The following is a 24,098-nucleotide window of genomic DNA, read 5'->3' on the forward strand; positions in this document are numbered from 1 at the left end:
TCCTTCCAAGACTTGTTGTAGATTAATATATCATCAAAAAATACTAACACAAATTTTCTAAGGAAGGGTTTGAAAATGGAATTCATCAAACCTTGAAATGTAGAAGGTGCATTGGTAAGGCCAAAAGGCACGACCAAGAATTCATAATGACCCTCATGAGTTCTAAATGTTGTTTTTGGAATCTCTTCGGTCTTCATTCTGATTTGATGATATCCTGAACGAAGGTCCAAATTGGTGAAGTAAATTGATCCATGCAATTCATCCAATAATTCATCAATGACAAGAACGGGAAACTTATCTTTAGTAGTGAGCTTGTTGAGCTCCCTATAATCCGGACACATGCACCATGATCCATCCTTCTTGTGCACCAATACTACTGGAGTAGAGAAAGAACTTTGACTAGGTTGAATTATACTAGCCTCTAGCATTTCTACAACCATGCGTTCAATTTCACTCTTTTGGGCATAGGGATATATTTACGGCCTGACGTTTGGAGGAACACTTCTTGGAATCAGATGAATAGCATGATCATGATCACGAATAGGTGGGAGACCTTTGGGAGTCTCAAATACCTTGGAATGATTGTCCAAGACTTTTTGGAGATCTGGAGAAATAGATAATTTTGATGTGGAAACATCTAGCGAACATAATTGTGCAATTACACCTCTTTGTTCCTTTTTTAGAAGCTTTGTCATACTGCTAGAGCTGATTATCTTTCCCGGTTTCCTTGTAATACCCCTTAATTCAACTTCCTTTCCTTTTGCAGAAAATTTCATGAAGAGTTCTTGAAAATTAAAAGCTATTGTACACAAGGATTGTAGCCATTGGACTCCTAGTACAACATCAGCAGCCCCCATTGGAATGGGAAGCATTGGGCTAGTCAATACATATTCTCCCATGGATAGCTTGATATTATGGCACTTTCCCGAGCAATTTATCGTTCCTCCATTTGCAATCATCACTTGACACTCTGGTTCTGGATATAGGAAGCAATTCAATTCTTTTGCTACCTTATAATGAATAAAATTGTGGGTACTTCCTGAATCAATCAACACTATTACCTTTTTCTTCTTGATTTGTCCTTCTATCTTGATGGTTTGAGGAGTGGTAATTCTAGCCAATGCATTACAAGATATGGTCATATTCATTTCTTCTTTATCTAGGCTTTGTTCTTGGAGTATATCCCCTTCCTTTGACCTTTCTTGCTCCTTTTCTTCTTCCTCTTCACAATCTATGTACAATAATGTCTTCTCAACACACTTATGACCTTTAGTGTATTTGCTATCACAACTGTAGCAAAGCCCTTTTGCTCTTTTTTCTTCCAATTGTTGTGGTGTCAACCTTATAGGTTGTGGAAGGCTAGGGGTAACAACACTTCCATCTTTATAGTTGTGACTGGTATGCTTCTTGGTTGCCATAATTTTGCTTTCCATTTTTCTTGCTAACCTGAATGCCTTCTCTAATGAATCAGGTTCCCAAAGGCGAACATCATGTTGGATATTTTCCTTTAAAGTCCCTATGAACACATCAATCCTATGCTCCTCTAGAATATTTTTACCCTTATGTTCAATTTTTGGAACTCCTCAATGTGCTCCATTATTGAACCCTTTTGTTTGAGACTTATCAGTTGGCTAAAAAAAGTGTTTCTTTTTGTATCCTCATAATGTGCTGTCAATTCTTCTGTAAAAATTTCCCAATTGATAATTTGTTTATGAGAGAAAAGCCATTGATACCATACAAACTGATTTGGTTCCAAATATAAAGTTGCAATACATACCTTTTCTGTGTTTTGCACATTATTGAGATCGAAAAATTGCTCCATCTATAATATCCATGTTGCGGGATCCTTGCCATCAAACTTCCTCATATCGATTTTTGGAATATGGTGGGCCTTTGATCCAACATTATAGTCTATGGAATCATGATTAACATTTCTTTTGTTTGCATCATGAGTTTCCTTTACAACCTTTTCACCATTAGTAAGTATTTCTTGTAGAAAATTTGTCAAATCTGTCTTCAAATCTGCCATGTCTGTCTTCAAATCTGCCATGTCTCTCTTCAAATCTATCTTCGAATCATCCATCTTAGCTTCCATGCCCTTTATCTTAGATTCCACGCCATTTATCTTAGCTTCTGTTAGCTTTTGTGAGCGTGACATTTATTGCACTTGTTCTTGTAATTTTGATATATCATGTAGCATATCTTCCTCTTCTTCATGAGTCATGCTAGAGATTTCAGCTTCCTTACTAGGTGATTGCATTTTCTTTCCTCGGGGCATCAATTACCGGTAATAATGCTTTACTATGCCCTTTGAATTCCTTCAAACCAAGCTTACGCAAAAATTTAAAAAAACACTACACACCTTTTTTCACTTGGTAGAACCCTAATATTGAATCTGATGTATCTCTATAATTTCGGATCATCCAGTTCTAAAATTGCGACCTGTAGTAGCCTTCTGCATCCTCTTTCCAATGCCACCAGTCTTATCCAAATTGGATTCTCCAAGGAAGAGTTATGCAAAATCTCCCACAGTGACCTTCTTACGAAATTTCAATCTGATGCTCAGAAAGAAAGTTATGATGATTTTCCCCAGGTCACCTATTTGGAATGTAATTTAGGAGTCTGCAAGAAGAAAAACTTCCTCAGATCATATCTCCGCAATTATAGCACGAAAAGTTCTGAAATATGGACCCGACATTCAGCGCGATGTCTTCTAAAATGGGTTTTTTTTTAGCTTCTGAAACGTCCCAGAAAGAAAGTTATAGCAAAAATGCCACGATGACTTGTTGGGAGCAGCGAAACCCTAGAATCCAAAGCTCTGATACCAAATGTTATGAAATCAGCTCAAGAAAAGATAGAAAAGATAGATCAACGCCTTTTAATTCAGACTCTTCGAGGGGGTAACCTCCTTTACATTACATAAATGAACAATTCTTGGATGATTCAAATGACAAAACCTCCTTTCTATATATAGGAGTCTAAAGAGTCACAATATAACCCAGCCGACCTAACAATAATAATATAAAGCCACAAAAATAACAATAGAGGGATTCTATGGGGCACAGTAATAAAATATGGGGGAAATAGGGGCACAACAATGTTAATAAGGGATACAACTACAATAGTAATGGGGTAATCACTAGTATTATAGGGACCTATCAGTTATGCAGGGAAGTTTTGTTTATTCTCACACAGCAACAAATTTTAGGGTCACAATAATGGCTTCTCACAGAATCTCAAGGAATGAATACTTCCAATGGACTCCAAACTAGTTCAAATACCATATGAAAGAAATACAAATATAGAAATATAGAGACAACAGTTACATCTACTTGATTACACAACCAAAACTGAGAGTGAATACTCTTCCTCGGCCCAGCATATGTATTTATACAAAAATTAATGTTGGTTACAACAATAAGAATATCAATTTCGGAAGCGGTGCTTCCCTTTCGTTTCTGTAGGTGGTGAGGTAGTGATGACCACTAGAAGCATTAAGACCCAAGGTAGTGGCGGTGATGGTAGATCTTGAAATAATTATTCTTACACTGAAGAAAATGCTGAGAACCAATTAATTTCATTGAAGTTACTTATGTGATGCGATGCCAGGAAGGGAAGGGAGTTTCATATTGTGGTCTACCTTTTTCCATGTCGGATGATAAGAGATGTCTTCCCACCATGAATGCACATTGCTTCTAGAAAAAACTAGATCGCCCTTTCCAATAGAATTCACCAAATAATGGAGGTAAGGTAGATGGTGGAGATCTGCGACGGTAAACAAATCTATAGCCAAATATTTTCTCTTGGATAGCCACTCCTTATAGACATCCAATACTTTACCCAGCTTCTCGATGTCCCTATCCATCAGTGGATCATCTGTGGAGCCTAATCCTTTCATCAAATAAATGAAAACCTACTCCATTATGGCATAAAATGGAGGATTCAATTGTTGTGACTCTACTTCGCACCACAGTTCAAACACCGCTTGCTCTGCGATTGTTCTTCCCAAAAGATTGCAGCTACTACCTTGGAATTTCTTAGCCAAATACTTAATCATTTCTCTCGACTCTACATCAACAACCACAACAATTCTTTTGAGCACAAAACCTTAATACACTTAATTAACTCAAAGCAAAGAGGCTGATTTTAATATAATGTAATCTAGTATTTAATTTTTGCCCCGATAACTTTTCCATTTAATATTGAAGCTAGCAATTTTAATAACATTTCATAGTTATCATTTCATAGTTGCGTGGATCATTCTTCTATGTGATATTAAGACTGAACCTTTAATACAATTACTCAACTAAATTAATATAATGTAATATAACATTTCACAATTAGACTAATCATTTAACTACTTTAACACACTTAATGAACACAAAGAAAAATAGCCAATATTAATATAATGTAATATAACCTTTCACTATTGAACTGATCATTCATCCATCTGTCCAATATGAAGGCTAGAAAATTTAATACACAACTACAAGAAAAAATCCAACGGTAATATAATGTAATATAACATTTTGTTGTTTAACTCATGATTCCAATATCGAATTTAGATCACAACTTATAATAATCGAGAGAAATGGTGGTCGTTTGTGATCCCCAGGGAGAATGTCTACATGGATGACCTGTTACTCCACTTATTTTTCATTTAAACATGTGAGTATTATTGTTGTGTAGGCTGTGAAAGATAGGCCAAACACCTTAATCATTTCCATGAAAGACAACACTTATTAGTTCAATGAACTAAACATAATATCTAAAACAAACCACACATACATTGTTCAGGCCATGTATGCATATATAGGCTACACAATGTGAGTAAGTGGTGGTCTCTAACCTCACCACGTGTAATTTGAAATAGAGAGATGTGTCACAGTATCAAGCACATCGTAAAGTGGTACAAAAGTCTTCTAAAAAAATTGAGAGATCAGGGATGCTCAGAGTCTTCAACAATATTTTAATGTTGAGCAACCCTCGCATAAGGATTGTGTTTTTTCTTATGAATAACACCCTTAGGGGGGTGATAGATGGGATCGAAAGGCTTATCTAATGTGAAAGGCCTAGTAGAGGTAGGTGGAGTTGGTGAGTCCTTAGAGGGAAACTTGATTGAGGAACATCATAGTATTTAGCTCGCATAGTCACATTTACAACTTCCTTACACATAAATATGTATGAACTATGGGGGGGTGTTGATAGTGCTCAAACTGCCAAAATTTAAGGGATATACCTGATATGAAGTCCCACCTAGACCTCACACCATTTGGAGTAGGAGTCCCAACAACGGGTGGTAATGTTAGGACTTGATCGTGGGAACACAGAGGAAAGTATGATAAATTTGGATAAGAGCAAGTGTGCAACCCTATGGAGAGTCAAGTGTGATGCATGAAGGTTCCAACACATGAAGGGAAAAGGAAGTGTGCCCCTTAGAAGCCTCTAATAGTATGCAAGTTTAAAGGAACACACGAGCGAAATGAATTCACAAGCTAAGATGCAGAATACTCCACAAGTTATAGTGTTCAGTTAATACAGCAATACGCATTCAACAAGATTTTTAAAATTGCAAAAAAATAGTTCATAAGCATATGTGTAAGTTAAATAACATACATTTCCAATAAAATAAGAATATTCCTACTATATTAACAACATATGCATGGAAGCGTGTTGGCTCTTATTTTATTATTATAAATGAAAATTCCATCCATACATACATCATTGACAACCACTAGTAGCAATAGTGGAACATTACAATCGAGAACACCTACTCCTCCAAAGAAGTATACCCACTCTACGCTATGGAGAATTCAAGGATCTTCATAATACTCCCAATCTCTTTCTAAACATAAGCCTAGCAAAAAGGCTGGCTCCCAAAATTCCATTCTATGAGTTATGAGATTCTATTTATAACAATATGGGGTGAATCTTCAACTTCCCTTTGTAACCATTTAAATACCCTTATGAATCTTCAACTTCTTCACAAAATGACACATTAAATTACATGGTTAGTTTTAATATTCCAATATTGGCACTTGGAATTTCACTTACAAAAAAATTACAAATAATATTAAATTTTCCACTCGTACCCATATAAGACAAAATAGGGTAGAGACAACCTAACAAGACACAACACTATGATTTTGGAGTTTTGGAGAAGTCTATCTCAGCAACCTCCACTTGCTCCTTTTCAGTCACATGTTCGTGCCAAGGTTGGTACTGTGTAATGGTGTCCCCAAAGGGCTTAACTATGTCTTGCTAGAGGTGGACTCTACCATCCATGGCGTATGGGTACACCATCTTGGAACCTATATCCAGATCATTCTGAAGCACGAGCAACACTGTGTTGACATTGATAGGACCACTGATGAACTTCTTCATGTTGTGTGTGTTCAACTCCATGTCTTCCCTCATGGCTTCCTCTCTTAATTTCTTGAGGTACTCTTCGACCTCCTACCAAACTTTGTTCTTAGGTTTATCTTTGGTGAGGGAACCCACTGATAGGATCTAGTGTGTTCTCACCAAGACATCCAAACCATTGTACAGACACACATATGAGGGCTTTGTGTTACTAATGAATGAGGTGAGATTCTTTTTGTTCTGAATCAACATTCGAACCTTCTCTTTCTCCATCTGTGCCTATGGCTTCATCTTCTTGACTAAGTCAAGCAGGGTCCCTTTGAACTGAATTGTCCACTCTTATACATAGGTGATGGTAGCTTGTATTATTTTTAGAGATTCAAAAAAATATGTTCTTCATTGTTGTAGGCCATGAAAATGGACAACTCCTTTATGCACGGTGACAAGTACATCATAGGGCTTCCACATGGTTTCTCCAAGTGCCGATACTTGAGAAAGTATCATTGTTCTCATCTCCCCCCAATTCAGAAAATTACAATTTAACATAAAACATAATTATAAATAATATTACATTTTCCCCTCATATCGTATAAGACAAAATAGGGTGGAGATAAACTAACATGACACAACACTATGATTCTGGAGTTTGGGGGGAGTCCATCTTAGCAACCACTACTTGTTTCTTCTCAATCACATATTGGTCCCAAGATTGATACTCTTTGATGGTGTCGCCAAACTGCTTAGCGGTGTGTTGTTGGAAGCGGACTCTCATCTGCATGGCATTTGGGTACACCATGTTGGAACCTGTATCCAACTCATTCTGAAGAATGAGAAACATTGTATTGACCTTGACAGGACCATTGATGAACTTCTACATATTGTGTGTGTTCAACTCCAATTCTTCCCTCATGGCTTCCTGTCTTAGCTAGTCCAAGTATTGTTCGAACTCCTACAAAAATTAGTTCTTTGGTTTAGCTTTCGTGAGGGAACCGATGGATCAAATCTGGTGTGTTCTCACCAAGACATCCAAGCTAGTGTACAACTACACATATGAGGCCTCTTTGCTACTTATCAATGAGGCAAGTTGCTTGTTGTTCTAAATCAACATTTAAACCTTCACTTTCTCCATCTCTACCTGTGGCTTCATCTTCTTCACTAAGTCAAGCAGGGCCCCTTTGAACCGCATTGTCCACTACTTTATATAGGCGATGTCAACATGTATTTTTTTCAGAGGTTTAACAAACTCTTTTCTTCGCTACTATAGGACATGAAAATGGACAACTTCGTTATGTGTAGTGACAAATCTTTCATAGATATTCCACATGGTTTCTCCAAGTGTTAATACTTTAGCAAGTATCGTTGTTCTCATCTCCCCAAATGCAAAAACTACATTTTGCATTGTTGCTCGGGGTTGTTCTGTTGCTTATCTAGGAACCTACAAGCTATTTTCTAGTTGCTCATTCTTAGTTGTCAGATACTTAACATTTGAGCTTATTGCTCCTGCATAGGCCAAGTTGGCTTCAACAATGGCAGTTGGATGCTTCCTTTTGCCTGACACTATCATCATTTCTTTTATGAATGTAAGTGACACGTGTTCATATGCAAAGTGATTCCTTTGTTCCTATACAATCCTCTTATGGAACTCATCCAATGATAGATTGTACACATCCATGACTAGATCATCATCAATGAAAACAAAATCTCCTTGCTTGCTTAGGGCTGGCTCTACTACTCGAGGTGGTGGAAACTAAGCGATGACATGTGGTGCTCTTTGAATGAGGTCAACATATTCATGTTGCAACTCCTATTTCATCTCCATGTTTGTCATTTAAATCAATTTCTCAATCAGCTGAGCAAGTTCCCAATCCTACATCTATTCATCTTCCTCTTCAACTTTTGGTTGTTTCGACTCTTCAACTTGCATTGGTGTTGTTTCCTCTGTCATCACCCCTTGTCTTTGTTCTTCTTCGTTCTTTTGCTTCTCTTCTCATTCTCTCATCAACTACTGTTCTTTCTTCAACTTCTTCTCCATCTCCTAGAGCTTCACTTTTTCTTCCTACAACCTCTTCTTTTCTCTCTTTATCAATTCTATGCTCTTCATCTATTACTCCCTCTTTTCTTCTACTTCCAAAGCTACATTCACAATAATAGGATCTGCCTTCATGTTGCAACTTTTCTCTCCCTCTCTATTATCAGTAACCTTCCTCTCTCCCTTTTCCTGCATGGGATTGTTGCCTTCTGCTGTTATCTGTGGAAAATCCTTCAAAGTCCTTGTTATAGTCACTCGCTCATTGAGTCTAGAGGCATTACAAGAGTACCTCCAAGGATCCTCTTCTGGCCAATGAAATGGCTTGGTGATCCACAAAAGTAAACTCTCATACAATGGTCCTTGAAAATATTGTGAGGATCATACATATTAAAGTCCTTGGTGCAAAACATGAATTTCACTATGTCCTTAGCCTTGAAATCATTAACTTTCATGTTATTAATATTGTATAACCTGATCTACAAAGGAAGAGTGGGACATAGTGCTTTCTTCTTCCTATGTAGTGTTTCTAACAATCCTGTAGCGAGGTGGTATGATACCTCTTGCATGATCAGTTTGTCAATGGCATGCCTTGGAAATTATGCAGAGGCTTCTCTCCATTAAACACTCTAATGAAGGTGCCACCTCGTCATGCATACTAATATGCAATGCCCACTATCAACTACATCACTCCTCGAAACATGCAAGGTGTATCTTGTTCAAATATAAGCTTATATAACAAAATGATAAAGTGGTCAGTTAGTCGTGCCATTACTCCTCGATAAATGCAGTCAGACAAAAAATTGTAATAGAAGTTCACGAGAGTCTATCATTGTGTCCATGTCCAGTTCATGTCAGGGAACTATTGTTGTCCACAGATTGCATCTAGTAAGTATGGAGACATATAAAACCTTTCTCGCTCATCCTTGGGCCGATTGTAAGCCTTAGCTACATGGGACATTAGTTGTTGAGCCAACAAATCCGACTAGTTGAAAGGACTCTCATCACTTACCAACTGGTTCTGTAAGTCTACCCACCCTTTAGGAATGTTTTCTTGTTCTCTTTACCATATATTCTACAAGCGAAGATAATCACGAAATGGTAATCCTTCGTGAGGGGATTTTTCTTGTACACATGGGTGGGTGTCTGTTTAAACTTTGATGGCTCTTTCACAGAGCACTTTACAATATCTCTTGTGTTTACATAGTTGTGGGTGTCATAGAAGAGTGATTCCATGTGCTTCACTCACTCAAGAAAGTGATACATCTACTGAAAATCTTCTTCCTTAAAGGTGGCAAGATTCTACCCACTCACATTGCTCATTGTCATAGTGCCACCTGCATGCAACCCTGTGTATATCTGATTGTTGGATGCTAAGATAAACCTACGAGCCCTCTAAATATTCCTCAAAGTCCTTTGCAAAAGTGTCTTTGATCTGTTTCCATGTTAGTGTTGTTCCATTCTCAATAAGCAGTTGAGTATCTGCATACACTCGTAAATCAATCGATGTCTACTCAACTGCTTCCCCACTACTTCTCTCGATGGTTTCCTTTGATGCAACCCTTTTGGATTCCATGTTAACTATGACTACTGGAGAGATTCTCAACAGTTTTTGTACCTCTGGATAGAGAGTACACCCAAGGAAATAAAATGTCAATTTAAATGGAAAAAAACTTCAAGGCAAGTTCAAATATCAAGTCGGGCACTAGATGTAAGGGATTGTGCAATTTTTCTTCACAGGGGTGACTGGATGATTGTGGGAACTACGCATTGCACTTGTTGTAGGCATTAATGCACATGTCGTTGTAGACAGGAAAACCTTCTTGGGTCTCTTGTGACCCAAGGCATAAGGAATTAGGTGACCTGCAACTATTCAAATATACATGCATATATTCATGTTACTCTAAAATTGACTAAGTAAAACAGAACGGTTACCTACCAATATCTAGTGTAGTTTCATTGGAGATCTCAATGTGGAAAAGGGAGGACTGCTTCACCCGATCCTAGATGAGAACCTACATATAAATAAGAAAATAAGTAACCTTCACAACATATACATATTGACGATTAAAAACATTAACATATGAATATATAAATCTATCATGCATCTAAGAGAACCATTAATCTCGAATTCGCATCAACATATACAGAAAAGAATTTTCAACGTCATTGTTGGGACAAGGTCCCATAGGGTCAATTTTGGGGCAAAAGCCCAAGTTTTGGGGAAAAATCCGATGTTTTGTTGTAAAGAATGTAAAGTATCCACAAAATGTGGTCGAGAAGCACGTAGATGGTAAAGTGTCATAAAAGGTTTTGCCCTTCTGTTATGTAAGTTGGGTCGGCTTGTATAGACCTACCCATGGTCCACGGACCATGGGATTGTATAAAAAGGACAGTCTTATGGAGTCCAAGGCAGAGAAGGATTATAACAAAGAATGAAGATGTAATGTGTCATTAGAAATAAGAGCGAAGAAGTCTTAGAGTAGAAGAGAGGATCTGCAGCTGTGTGCACAGAGCCCTAGAGTAGAGTCCGTAGTTGAGTGCGTGGACTCTTGCATCTGAGTGTGCAGGGAAGTCTTAAGTCTATAAGAATAACAAAAATATTAATAAATAGATTATTTTGGTAATATCTGTGTTTTTTCTATTTTCTCCTATTATGAATGAATGTGCTATTATCCTATGATGAATGACGGGTTTATGATTTAATACGATATTGATGTGTGATTCTGCATGGCTTACGTTGCTATATGAACACAAGTACTAATATATATTTACGTGAAGAGTATCTTAGTGCATGTTAAAGATAACAAATACTTAAGACGATCTGGGTAAATACAGACCTAAGGGTAATTACAGAGGCATGTAAGTAGTTGATTTAGTTGTTTAGCGTTCGCGAAAAATAGTCATAGACCTTCGAGAAGGTCCAGAAGTTGATTAAAGGTAGTGTATCGATAAGAAATAAAGGGCTTATCTATCTGCATGAAGGCATAGTTAGGGCATAAAATGACATCACACTGATCTCTCGGTGTGGAAACTTGGTTCTAGCATCCCCCAATACTACTTCGGTTGAGACTTCAGTCCACACTCCGTGGGTTGATATCGAAAGGGCCAGTAGTGTAGGCATTTGTTTAGAAAACTTAACTCTGAACCTGGGTTAGGACCCACTTGTTATAGACATATTTGAGCACTGCAACCCAAATCACATATGTCAATAAACCAAGGGCTCTTTAGTCCCTAAAAGTGCTATTTCATACCCTAAAGGATCACGGTCAACTGATTACATCATTTCCCAGAAGTTCCACCTGAAAAACCACTCAAAACTGGCCAAAACTGGACCATACTAATTGCTCCATGGTCAAGGTGCGATGCATCTCACTTTCTACACATGGGGGGTGTGATGCATACTGAAATGGCCTTTTGTAGGGTGCAATGAGAGAGAATAGTCAAATGGCAGAGACAGTTTGCTAAGTGGATGATCATGGAATCTTCTAGAAACTTCTCATAAGACACTTGCCTCTCTGAATTTGCCCAGGGATGAGTAAGAGATCAATGAAATCTCCAAGTGGAACCAAGAACTATCAGTGGAATGACACTAATCAAAAACCCAGAGCTGACTCACACTGTTGCAAGACATCTATAAATGGATCCCTCATCTGAGAGATCTAGAGGCTAGAATTTTGTATTTTGTAAGGAAGTGCTATTAGTTTATCTGTGAGAAGAGACATTGCATTGTTGGGTGATTTGCTTATTCATGAGGTGAAGAGGGCTTCTACACTGGGAGGATGATGTTGGATCAAATAGCTGGGTTGTAATCCTCTCTTCACTATTAATAAAGTTCTTTGAGTTTTCCTCCATATAATCGTGTATTTGTGAATCTTATTGTTTATGAATGCAATTGTATAATCAATGTGTTTTTGATTCCACATTGTTTATGATGTTTTAGATGGAGATGCTTTGATGGTTTTCTATTTCTTTGACTCTACAGGTACTCTTTGAAGCAGGACAAGTAGGAGAGGAGTGGAAAATTCTATCAAGGAAGAGAGAAATCAAGCAAGGATCTAAGTGAGATATCTAGGTTGGTCCTCTTTTCTTCGCTCTAATCTATCACACTTAAAGGAACTCTCGAAAGGCTTTGATTGTTTGTTTCTAATATAGCTACCCATCTTAGTGGGACTAGCAGTTCGAATTGACACTAGTTTTCCCTGAAACAAAATGGTGACTCCACTGGGGATCGAATAGTTTGTTTTGTTTGTTTATTGTTTGTCGTATAAGCTACAGACGAAGCTAAAGTTAGCCAGCTAGCCTTGGAAACGCCTTTGCTATGCAATTGCAAAGTAGATGAATGCTACTTTAGTCAATCTCCAGGATGGTTTATGAGCTGATCAACTGACTTACAAGCATTCTAAGTGCCCTTGTGGTAGCTCAGAACCTCATAAGATCTTACCCCTATAATTCGTTTTTACTGTCCATCATAACTCAGCCTAAATCACTGAACTTAGCTGCAATTTTTGAGCAAAAACCAAGCTCAGTTTCGCTCCCTGGTCCATCGCACTGTCTGTAACTAGGCAACCTGTATGCATCACACCTCCCATGTTGCAAGTGAGATGCATCCCTATTTCCCTGTGTTGCAGGTGCGATGATTGAGTGATACTGTTTCTCTCAGTGAAATTTGGTTTTTTCTCATTGTTTTCAGTTTTATTCAGTAGTTTTATTGTTCATGAATAGTATCTTCTTACTGAAACCTTCTTCCTTCACATATTTCAGCCTCCATCAGTTAGGAATTGTAAATGTTTTTGTGTATTTGTGAATCATTTACAGTCTTCCTTTGTCAAAAGTAGCTTAATCGAACTATCGTTTTTTGATGCAAGTGTCGTAATTGTCATTTTGAATCAAAAGAAGAGTGTCGTAAAGTCTTCCTCTTCTAGATAGTTGATTGTACTTTTGTCATTGTGTTTGATTTGAGTTATTAGTATTTGAAGTGTCGAAAACAGTTTTCAATTCGAAATCAAAAAGTGTCATCTTAGTCTTCCTTTCATTTTCAAAATAAATTGTTAAAAATGTCGCTTTAAAAGAAATACTTCAGATCTATAATTAACTTTCCTTTTTGGCATTCACACATTAAGGAAGTGGAAAACAAATACATGCATGTGCATTTTCATTTTGACTACATGCAAAATTTGATTTAGGAAAGTTCATTTAGTGTGTGCTCTATGCTCTCTGCTAAAAGAAAAATCATAATCTTCTTTCCTTTGTAGCTAGGATTTTCATTGCTAAAAGAAAACAAATGACTATTTATCATTTTAGATTGCATATTTAGGAATTTTACATCTACATCATGCGGTGAACCTTGAAAGACAAAATTCTAAGCAAGATCAATTCTAAAATAAATCTCAATGAACGTAAAAACGTTTTGGAACCTAACGCAACACATCTAGAAGTCTAGGCTAGAGACGTGTTCCGGCGTTGTAAAACCTGGTAACTATCATTTTCATCAAAGGTTGGGTGATTCCTCTTCTTTGATACAACAAGTGCCAGTACAGACTTGTGCTCCCCGTACCGTCGAGTATATATTGGGAGACCACAATAGGCTGATATCCTTTATCCTTAGGAAGCCGTGTCTGCCACCATATCAATCGCAATGCACTGAAAACAACATTTGGGAAGATTGACTGTCGTACATAAGTCCTTGGTAATTTCTATATCATTTATCACCAAGGTGTATTTTGCAGTTTTGCGATTGGTTTGGTAATCCCTCTATCTAGATTCCCAGAGTAGCCACTTTCATTCCTTTTCGACTCCTTAAAAGAAAAGGTCCATCTGAGCACTTGTCACTTTAGGCTCATTAAAAATTGAAGGTGACTAGAGTCACCTTTAGCCTTTTCTTGACTCTTAAAAATTGAAAAGGAAAGTTGCATCAAAGTGTCCTAAAATTTATTTAAATCGGAATACCTTTTTCCCCTTTAATTTTGAGTTGATAAAGTAATCTGCAATCGTGGAAGAAAGTCAATCAAAACCCTGTCGTTTGCGGAGACTAGTGAGTCAACCGTCTTTGACCCCAGGGACGAAACCATCCCAGGAAAAACGGTCTTGTTTAACTGAGTCCAATTCACTTGATTTATTTGAAACGTGTGTTTCAACATCATTAGAGACTACAGTTACTCCAATTATCTCTAGTACATCTGCTTTTACAGAAAAAGTTCTATAGTTACAAGAGGACATTAGAACTAATCCTAATGTAATGGTAGACACCTCTATTCCTAAAGTAGCTCCATCTAGGGCTAATCCAAAAACTGAAGTTCACTTGCCTGAACATTTAGAAGTTGAGTTCCAGAACTCAGAAGGTGTCACCCCTCTAGTATTTGTTACTGCAGAAGCTACACTTTCTTCAGCTCCAGAAATATTTTATGAACCTGACGGTCCACCTCTTCCACCTGGATTGATTGCCATAGAATAGATAGTAGATGATCTTCCACCCAGTACTGCAGTGCATTTTGGAACTAGGATCCACTTATATCCTTCTACTACAAAAGTTAGTTCTTTTAATCATCCTTCATCGCAAGTTCCTATCGAATCGCTAGGAAATCTTTTGGATAGACTAAATATGTCTGAACAACCATCAACATCTAGGACTATGTCAACTGACACAGCTACGATGGAACTTCCTGCTGTCATTCCTACAATGTTTGCTGGTATACCATCTGTCCCAACTAGTTATCAACAACAAGCCAGAGTCCACTCAGGGACTGTTTCGACGACATGGTCTGTTCCTATTTCTTCATCCAGAATCTCATCTAGTATTTCTTATGTTGAAACTCAACAAGTTGATCTAATATGTCTTCAAAGGCTGATCTACCCTTTAAGCACTGGATTGCCACCATATGGGGGGTAGTATGCCTTTTCATTGTTCCCTCCTGGAGAACAACCATATGGGAGTTTACAACAAAATTCAAGTCAAATTGGAATTACATCCAGTGGTTGGGTACCAATACTGCCTCAACAACCAAGGGTTGTATATTCAATACAACTAGTCCAACCTGTGTCGAATATTCCCACTACACCTGCTATTGTGACTATATTTCAAGTACAAGCACTACATGTTGTGTGTCAACCTCAAGTTTCTCAGGTTGCAATACAATAGCCTCTTGTCTCCACGATTCAATCACAACCTCAAGTTAGTGCCCCCTTACCTGGAACGACTCAGGCTCAAAGAGGTACTATCACTCCTCATCTTGGTTAGTCACCCAGTATTGGACAACAGCAAATGGTTCAACAACCATGGCTGGTGCAATATCAACAACCACAATTCCAACAATCATACCAAGGACCTGAGCAACAAGGCTTTGTAAGTAATAGGCAACCGCATTTCCAAAACGGTTATCAACAACCATACTATAATGGTTATGCCCATCAACCTTATCAAAGTTACCAACATCAGATACATTATGCTGTTATGCAAAGACCTACTCCTCAAGTGATTCCATCTTATTCTGGGTATGCTTTGCCTAACCTGAATCAACAGTTGCCTTTTGTAGCAACTCTAGAATTACCAGATCTAAACCAGCTGACGAATGATCCAATTGCTTATGCCCCTTGTTGGCTAGCGATTCCTCATAAACATCCCTCTGATATTCCTAAATTCAATGTAAATGCAGGTGAAGATCCATCGCATCATGTAATGACATTCCATTTGTGGTACTCATCCAACACCCTGAATGATGATTCAATTAGGCTTCGCCTATTTCAATGAACACTAACTGGTCTGGCAGCAAAATGGTATATCGAATTGCCTAGAGCTTTGTTTGATAACTTTAGCACCCTCACCACTACCTTCTTAACCCATTTTCAGTTACCCATAAGGTACAAAACAAGGACAAAACTCCTTAACAACTTTAAACAGAAAATAGCCACTCACATATCTAATCATATTCACGAGTGGCGGCATCGTCGAAGAATGGTAAAGATGTATGTTCCTGATCAGCTTTTAGCTGAATGGTTTATAAAGTCATTATTATCCTCTATTACAAAGGATGTGGCTAAGGGAGGAGTTGTCATTGAAGAGCAAGTCATTGCTCGTGCACAATATTTAGACTTGATCTATACTTAGTCTTGCACGCTCTACAACAAAATTCCTGACACTCCTAGACTAGAATTATCCGTTCCTCCCCCTCCTAAATCAAACAAGGACTCTCATGCCAGTGATGTCGTGATCGGTACCACAAGCATGAAAACTGCAAAGGCTACATCTAAAAAAGCCTGTGCAGTTTCTAGTCAAAAAGCAAATGAAGAACCTCTTGCCTTAGAGGTTAATGCCGTGTCAACCAACAAAGGCAAAAATCCTAAGCAACCAGGGGGCAAGAAGAAAGGGACAAACAAAAAGAAGAAACAAGAAGATTCGACTCCTGAGAAATCTTCTGCAAACCCTACTGGTAAGAAGAAACCTAGTCAGCCATGTTTCATATGCGATGAGGACCATTACACGAAAGATTGTCCACATCGAGCTGAGGTCATGAAGTTTTTCAAAAAGACTTCAAATACCTCAGTGGTATTGACTGATCCGTTTCCAAACCCAGAAACTAATCTGGTTGCTAGTGATCGTGCTTCCCCATCCGAAATGCTTATGCTATCCATCTCGAAACAACAAAATGATGCTTTGATATCAACAAGGAATAAAGATTATGGAAATCCACTGTCATCGAACAGCAAGGCTACAGATCAACCCAGTAGTTCGACAACAACTTTGCCAGAAGTTGTTCCACCCATCATTCCTGAATTAACTATGAAACCGCCAAAGGGAGTAGTACATAAATCGACATTTAATCCTTGTGCCCAAGCAGCACAGAATTATAATATAGTGGAGGATCTAGCCCAATCGCCATCTGCTATGTCGACACTTGAAGTACTGCAGAATTGTCCCTCCCAAATGCAGGCTTTGTTATCAGCGATAGGTGGGATTGGTCCAGCAGATTCCAATCTAGTGGCCTTTAATCATAAAGGATATGAGCCTCAGTTACCGGCACAGCTTGTTTTCCTTATATAGGTAAAAGCCCTCAACAAAACTGTTCATCGAACAATCATTGATGAGGGGGCATCTACCTGTATTATGTCAATGAGTTGCTGGAAAACTTTAGGCTCGCCACCCTTGTCATGATCATCAACAACATTAAAAGCATTCAATGGGAGAACATACACGCTGTATTAAGTAACTTGCAAGTCGAACTAGGGGGCAAGACAGTAGAAATTGAAGTCGAGGTCATTGATGGAAACTTTGAATACAATATCCTACTAGGCAGACCCTGGATTTATGCTATGGCCGCCATTGTGTCAAAATATTTTAGAAATATTGCATTTCCCTTCCAAGGTGGAATTACAATCATTGACCAACTAACCTTTTTCCCCAGCATCTCACAAGCTACTGGAAGCATTCCATTGATCCATGGAAGTTCTCAATCACTTCAACATGTCGGAGTAGGTCTCCTAAAAGACTCATCCTTAATGGGTACTTTTGCCCTCCCGCCTCCAAGTAATCTAGCGGAAGTGGCCACAGTGGAAACCTATCATATGATATCTTCTACATCATCAAATATTAAGGACTCTGACCATTTTGATAGTGTCAATCATAGCGAGGTTTTCATAGTTGAAAATCCGACTGACATGAATCAATTAAGTGATGTTGTACGATATGTACTGGGGGCATTGGAACCATATCTTTCCTTCATGACCCCTTATGAGTTATGATCAAAGGTCACCAAAGGATAGTTCGTTGACTGGTGTCAACCTTGTTAAAAAATGAAACCAAGGATCTAAGCAGAATTCCTTGTCTTGTGTCAATCTTGTTAAAAAATAAACAAGGCTGAGCAAAGTTCCAAGTCGAGTCTTTCATTTGATCTCGTAAAGGAACCTTTATTCCATCCACCTAATTATCACAAGTAATATGGTGAATGTAACGAAGCTTGGGGGCATGCACCCTTGTCTATTTTGCAGACAAACCCAGTTGTAGAGATAAGTTTCCCTGTAAGTTATGTGATCGATCCAAGTGACCTTTCACCTTTGTCTATTTGGCAGACAAAGTGCAGGAAGTGTTTTGTCTAAGTATTGAAAGAAAATCATCCTGCTTAACCACGGTAAGTTTCCATATGGTTACTGAAGACCTTTTTTTATGCTGGGGGCATGCAAACTTTTTTATACAAGAAAAAAAGACCAATTTCATTTTTTATCTTTTTATCCTTTTTAGCTTTTTAACTTTATAGTTTGGTCGTTCCTAGCTTACATAAGAAGGAAAATGAGAAATGTTTCCGCAAGGTTCAAGCTTGTTAAAAAATAAACCCGCCTATGAGCATAGTTTCTCCTGGTTCAAGCTCACTAAAAAATGAATCCACCTTTGGTAAATAACCTTTGTGATTGCCCTGCTATCAGCCTTTTTCAACCTTGGTTGTGTTCTTACCATCACCTCCATTCATTTGGCTGATCATACACTTCCACTTGATTGTTTACCCTTTTAAGGAATACCTGCGATGAGTGATTCTGTTTGCCACCCTCTTCACACTGCCATGTTTTGAGAAGTTCAAAACTTAGCTGGAACCAGTTGCTACCCAAAAATACCACATGTTCCTAAAAAATGAGTCGCTTTTAAACTCTTTTTAGACTCGTTAAGTATAAAAGGATTGTCAAGCTATTGACCTTTCTAGCTCGTTAAAGTAAAAGGAAGCGCCATCCCTCCTGTACATTTTATACTTTTTTGGACTTAAGGGATTATGCTACAAAAAAGGACTGCTGGACTCTCCTTTTCATCCCTTTTCAAACTCTCTAAACATGAAAAGGACCAAGTTATCTTTGTCGTTAAACTCGTTAAAAGAATAGCGACAAACTTGTCCATCCAGACAAGAACGAGTTTCACGGTCGCTAGGCTTGCTAAAACATAGCGATAGGTTTCCCTGAAGGGCAAATTATAGACCAGGTATATGTTATCCTCCTCAAGCTTGAAAAAAATAAAGAGGTACTAGTCAGCAATGACTGGGGAAAAAGGAAAGAAAATTTGAAGAACTTTATTGGTAGCAAGTCACTCTTGAACATGACACTTTCACTCCATCACCATCATTGAGTCAGGTTGGGTTATTTCGTTCACCCGTCATATCACCATTGGTCCTCCGTACCATCCATGGGGTTAATGCTACCAATCCATATCAGTGTCACCAACATGTTCAAGAGAAGTCATTTAGAGAATTTACCATCTAGCTAAATGCCTCATCCACTGCAATACCTTCGCCCTTCATTTTTCATGACCTCCATTCCTGAACCTTGTATCATCAGATCGTTTTCACCACTAGAAAAATAATTTGCTTCATTTCATGTCATTGATGTGAGATACATCGAGGCCCTCCTACAATGATTCACTTCTTGTTGACATCAGCTCATTATCCAAGAAGTTGACCTAGAAACAACCCTTTCAGTACTTTGAAGCTTGCATGCCTTAATGGCAAGTTTCTCACTTCCAGCCACAGGTTTACATCAATGACCTTCGACCAAAAGATTTTGCGTGGTGTTCGACATCGGCTCATATATTCACACCATGTGAATTGCACTATAGTACCTTGAGGGTCATTATCATTATCGGTGATTCCTCTCACGCCTGTTAAAAGCTAACATTATTGGCTGGTAATCAGGAGATGTCTTTCCATGTTCGACTTCAGAACATCTTTTCACATGGATCAACTTGTACATCGGGCAAAGATTGAACGAGTTTGAAGACCCCGTATCTAGTTTCATCCATTCGGGCTGCGATATATTTAGGAACATAAAGACATCAAATGTACACAGAAGCTACACAGATGGTCATCTAAGAGAAAGAACATGACTCTTCATATGAAGAATCACCAGTCTACAACAACAGACAATTGTCTGTCCTATGTACATGAAAATGAATTTATAAAGCTGAGCATGGGAATGCCCGCCTCAGCCAGATCATGAAAATAGTATGATGATGATGTATTGTATTGTATCTTATACAGGTCACCTTCCAGTTCGAATACCTCGGATCCTCATGATAAAGCATTTCACCCGACATTAGAAGATTTACGACCTCATGCTTTAGGGGGCAACTGTTATAGACATATTTGGGCACTGCAACCCCAATCACATATGTCAATAAACCAAGGGCTCTTTAGTCCCTAAAGGTGTTATTTCATACCCTAAATGATCATGGGCAACTGATTACATCATTTCCCAGAAGTTCCACCTGAAAAACCACTCAGAACTAGCCAAACCTGGACCATACTGACTGCTCCATGGTCAGGGTGCGATGCATCTCACTTTCTACACATGGGGCATGTGATGCATACCAAAATGGCCTTCTGTAGGGTGTGATGAGTGAGAATAGACAAATTGCAGAGACAGTTTTCTAAGTGGATGATCATGGAATCTTCCAGAAACATCTCATATGACACTTGCCTCTCTCAATTCACCCAGGGATGAGTAAGAGATCAATGAAATCTCCAAGTGGAACCAAGAACTATCAGTGGAATGACACTAATCAAAAACTGAGAGCTAACTCACACCCTTGAAAGACATCTATAAATGGATCCCTCATCTGAGATATCTAGAGGATTTAATTTTGTATTTTGTAAGGAAGTGCTATTGGTTTATCTGTGAGAAGAGAAATTGCATTGTTGGGTGATTTTCTTATTCATGAGGTGAAGAGGGCTTCTACACTGGGAGGATGATGCTGGATCAGACAGCTGGGTTGTAATCCTCTCTTTCACTATTAATAAATTTATTTGAGTTTTCCTCCATATAATCGCGTATTTGTGAATCTTATTGTTTATGAATGCACTTGTATGGTCAATGTGTTTCTGATTCTGCATTGTTTATGATTTTTTAGATGGAGATGCTTTGATGGTTTTCTGTTACTTTGACTCTACAGGTACTCTTTGAAGCGAGACAAGTAGGAGAGGAGTGGCAAATTCTATCAAGGGAGAGAGAAATCATGCAAGGATCTAAGCAAGAGATCCAGGTCGGTCCTCTTTTCTTCCCTCTAATCTACTACACTTAAAGGAACTCTCGAAAGGATTTGATTATTTATTTCTAAGATAGCTAGCCATCTTAGTGGGACTAGCAGTTCAAATCGACACTAGTTTTCCCTGAAACGCCACTAAGCCAACAAATGGTTCCGTTGCCGAGACCAGGATCTGCATAAATATATTTGTGATGTCGCATCATTGGAATCCAAAAGAGAAGGAAATTGAGGAGTGGTTGGATAGAAAGATCCACGAATTTACGCCAGAAGAAAACAAAAATCTACGATTGATGAAACAATAGTTTGGAGAGGTATCTATACATAGAGATACACAAAATGTTCTTTTTTTTCCTTCCCGATGGAGCTATATGAGTGGATCACTAAATTGGCATACGGTCAGGGAAGGTGGAGGCTTGACGGTACAATATTGTGGACCTCGAAATTAGTGCGGAGATTGGAAGCCTTTGAAGATAATATTGTGTGCGTTGTCGATCGCTAGCTTGATTGTGCCATCAGAGGGTTTGTGATAGAGTTCGTGGTCGATACCTCAGTTAGCTATAGTGAAGCATAACAACGCTTCTTCAAGGGACCGCGAGGTAAGTATTTAAGATATTTAAATACTTAGATTAAAATGCTCTTGTATGAAGAGAGGGTTATGTAATTAAGTTGATGTTTGGAGCTACATGAAGTGAAAAGTTGTTCAGGGATAGAAGGAGAACATGTCCTGAATATAGCCCACTGATTGAGCCCCCTCTAAGTGAGAATGAAGGAGAAGGACTGGCTTCTCCATAGAGCACTATCTAGTTAATAAGGCAACGGTTCCCATGAATATTGCATCCACCCACACCACCTCTATCTTCACCTCCACAGCATACCCCTTCGCTGACACCATCACCACCTCCACCACCATTCAATATGGTGAATGCAATGAAGTTTCCCATTTTCAAGGGCTTGGGAAATGAGGACCTAGAGCAGTTTTGGTTTGTTTCAAAAGCTGTACAAACAACCCAAAATATTATAGATGATTAGATGAAGAAAGAAACATTGGTTACTCCTTTACAGGATCACGCACTAGCCTGTTATATTAAGTACTACACCAATAACCCAACAGCTGTGTTGGCACACATTTAGACTATGTTGAGTAAGGAATTTAGTAGATCCAAGTCTGAAGTGCAATAAATCATGGGATTCAAGGAAATAATGATGAAGCCTTGAAAAACACCCTCAAAGTTGGATTAGAGTTTGCAATGCAATATCCGCGAAGCTAACATGAATCTTACGAATCGATAGCACCACGAATGGTTTGTGGCTTTTCTCTTCCCTCATTTAACGGTTGCTTTATCACAACAAAATATTGGGACCCAGGAGGAAGCCTTGGAGATTGTGATGAGACTGCATGAGACACTGATAAAAGATGTTGCTTTAGGAGTTCAACAGATTCACGCGGAGTTGCAGAATCTTTTCCTAGAGTTGAAAAGTCTGAATAAGGATAGAGTGGCTTCGCCAGAGGTGCATGAAGAAGTTTGGTGTCTGAAATGTAAGAGTGAGGGGCATGATAAAGATCATTGCCATGTCTTCGTGAATTACGTTGTAGGAGGAGGACTGATGCATCTGAGAATGGAAGCTCAAGCAGGGCCAAGTACAAGGCCTGCGCTATGGTGTGCTATGTGTCAGATAGCTAGAAAACATGCGACAGACAACTGTCACTTGCTGTAGAATTTATACGGACACCGCAACAACTCTTCTGCAACTTCTGGAAATTAGTAGGTCACGATGAGCGCAACTATTGTAGATATGAGTTAATGATGGAAAGAATCCCCATGTATCAAATGTAGATAGAAACTCAACCTTCGTATCAAGGTGTTGGGGGAGCATGAAGAGGATATCAAGTGTGTGGATGAGGCCAAGGTGGAGGAGGATCTGCCAAAGGTCGGGGGCAAGTTATTTGCTACAATTTTGGAGGGACAGGAAACTACGCATGAGAATGTACGAACCTAGCATGCTTGTCGCACGGAAACTGTACTCAATTTCACCACGCAACAGAAGACTTCCCTGTATTAATAGCTAAGATGTGGGAAAAGGGGACGAAACCTCAGCAGCGTACCCAAAACCTACAAATGATGAAAGCGAAACCTTGCGAAGAAGATCCTAATGTGAATATAGTGTTACTAAGTAGAATGATGACTGGCAAAGATAAGGAAAAGCAACCTGAAGAAAGTGAATGGGTCTACAAAGCTCCAGAGAAGGAGGTTGGCTTTGATCTAGACCGCGTGAAAGAAACCTTCATGGAAGTGAAGAAAAGCTTCGTCGAGGCTTCTACCTCAGGAAGTTAAGATAAGCACTCTAAAGAAATGGACCCATCCATGCTTACTACCTTTTTGGAGACCTATATGAAGCTGCTATGTGATAGCAAGGCCGTGAAAGGATTATAGGAGTTAATCAATAAATTTGCTGGTAAAGAAAATCCTCCTAAGGGACCGTGCGTGGTTAGGAGTATTGGTAAGCATAAGGCAAGAACAGGGTGTGAGATGAGGCTCATCACGCAAATAGGTGAATATGAAATGGACCAAGTTATTTTGGACCTTGGGTCAGATGCGAATGTTTTGCCTAAACAAACATGGGAGAGAATGGGGAGACGTGTGCCGCAGTGGTCCCTGATTCAATTGAGGATGACGAATCAGAAAAATATCATCCCCATGG

General features: G+C 38.7%; 1 pseudogene; it reads right to left on the bottom strand.

Annotated features, from left to right (window-relative positions):
- Positions 1 to 3,586: 3,586 nt before the first annotated feature.
- On the bottom strand, positions 3,587 to 4,727 carry LOC149192530 (glutathione S-transferase F9-like; annotated as a pseudogene).
- Between the last annotated feature and the right edge of the window lie 19,371 nt (positions 4,728 to 24,098).

This window comes from Pinus tabuliformis, chromosome 2_2 (assembly GCF_031772625.1).
Source record: "Pinus tabuliformis cultivar Carrire ecotype Pingquan chromosome 2_2, CPIR1, whole genome shotgun sequence".
NCBI classification, from domain to species: Eukaryota; Viridiplantae; Streptophyta; class Pinopsida; order Pinales; family Pinaceae; genus Pinus; species Pinus tabuliformis.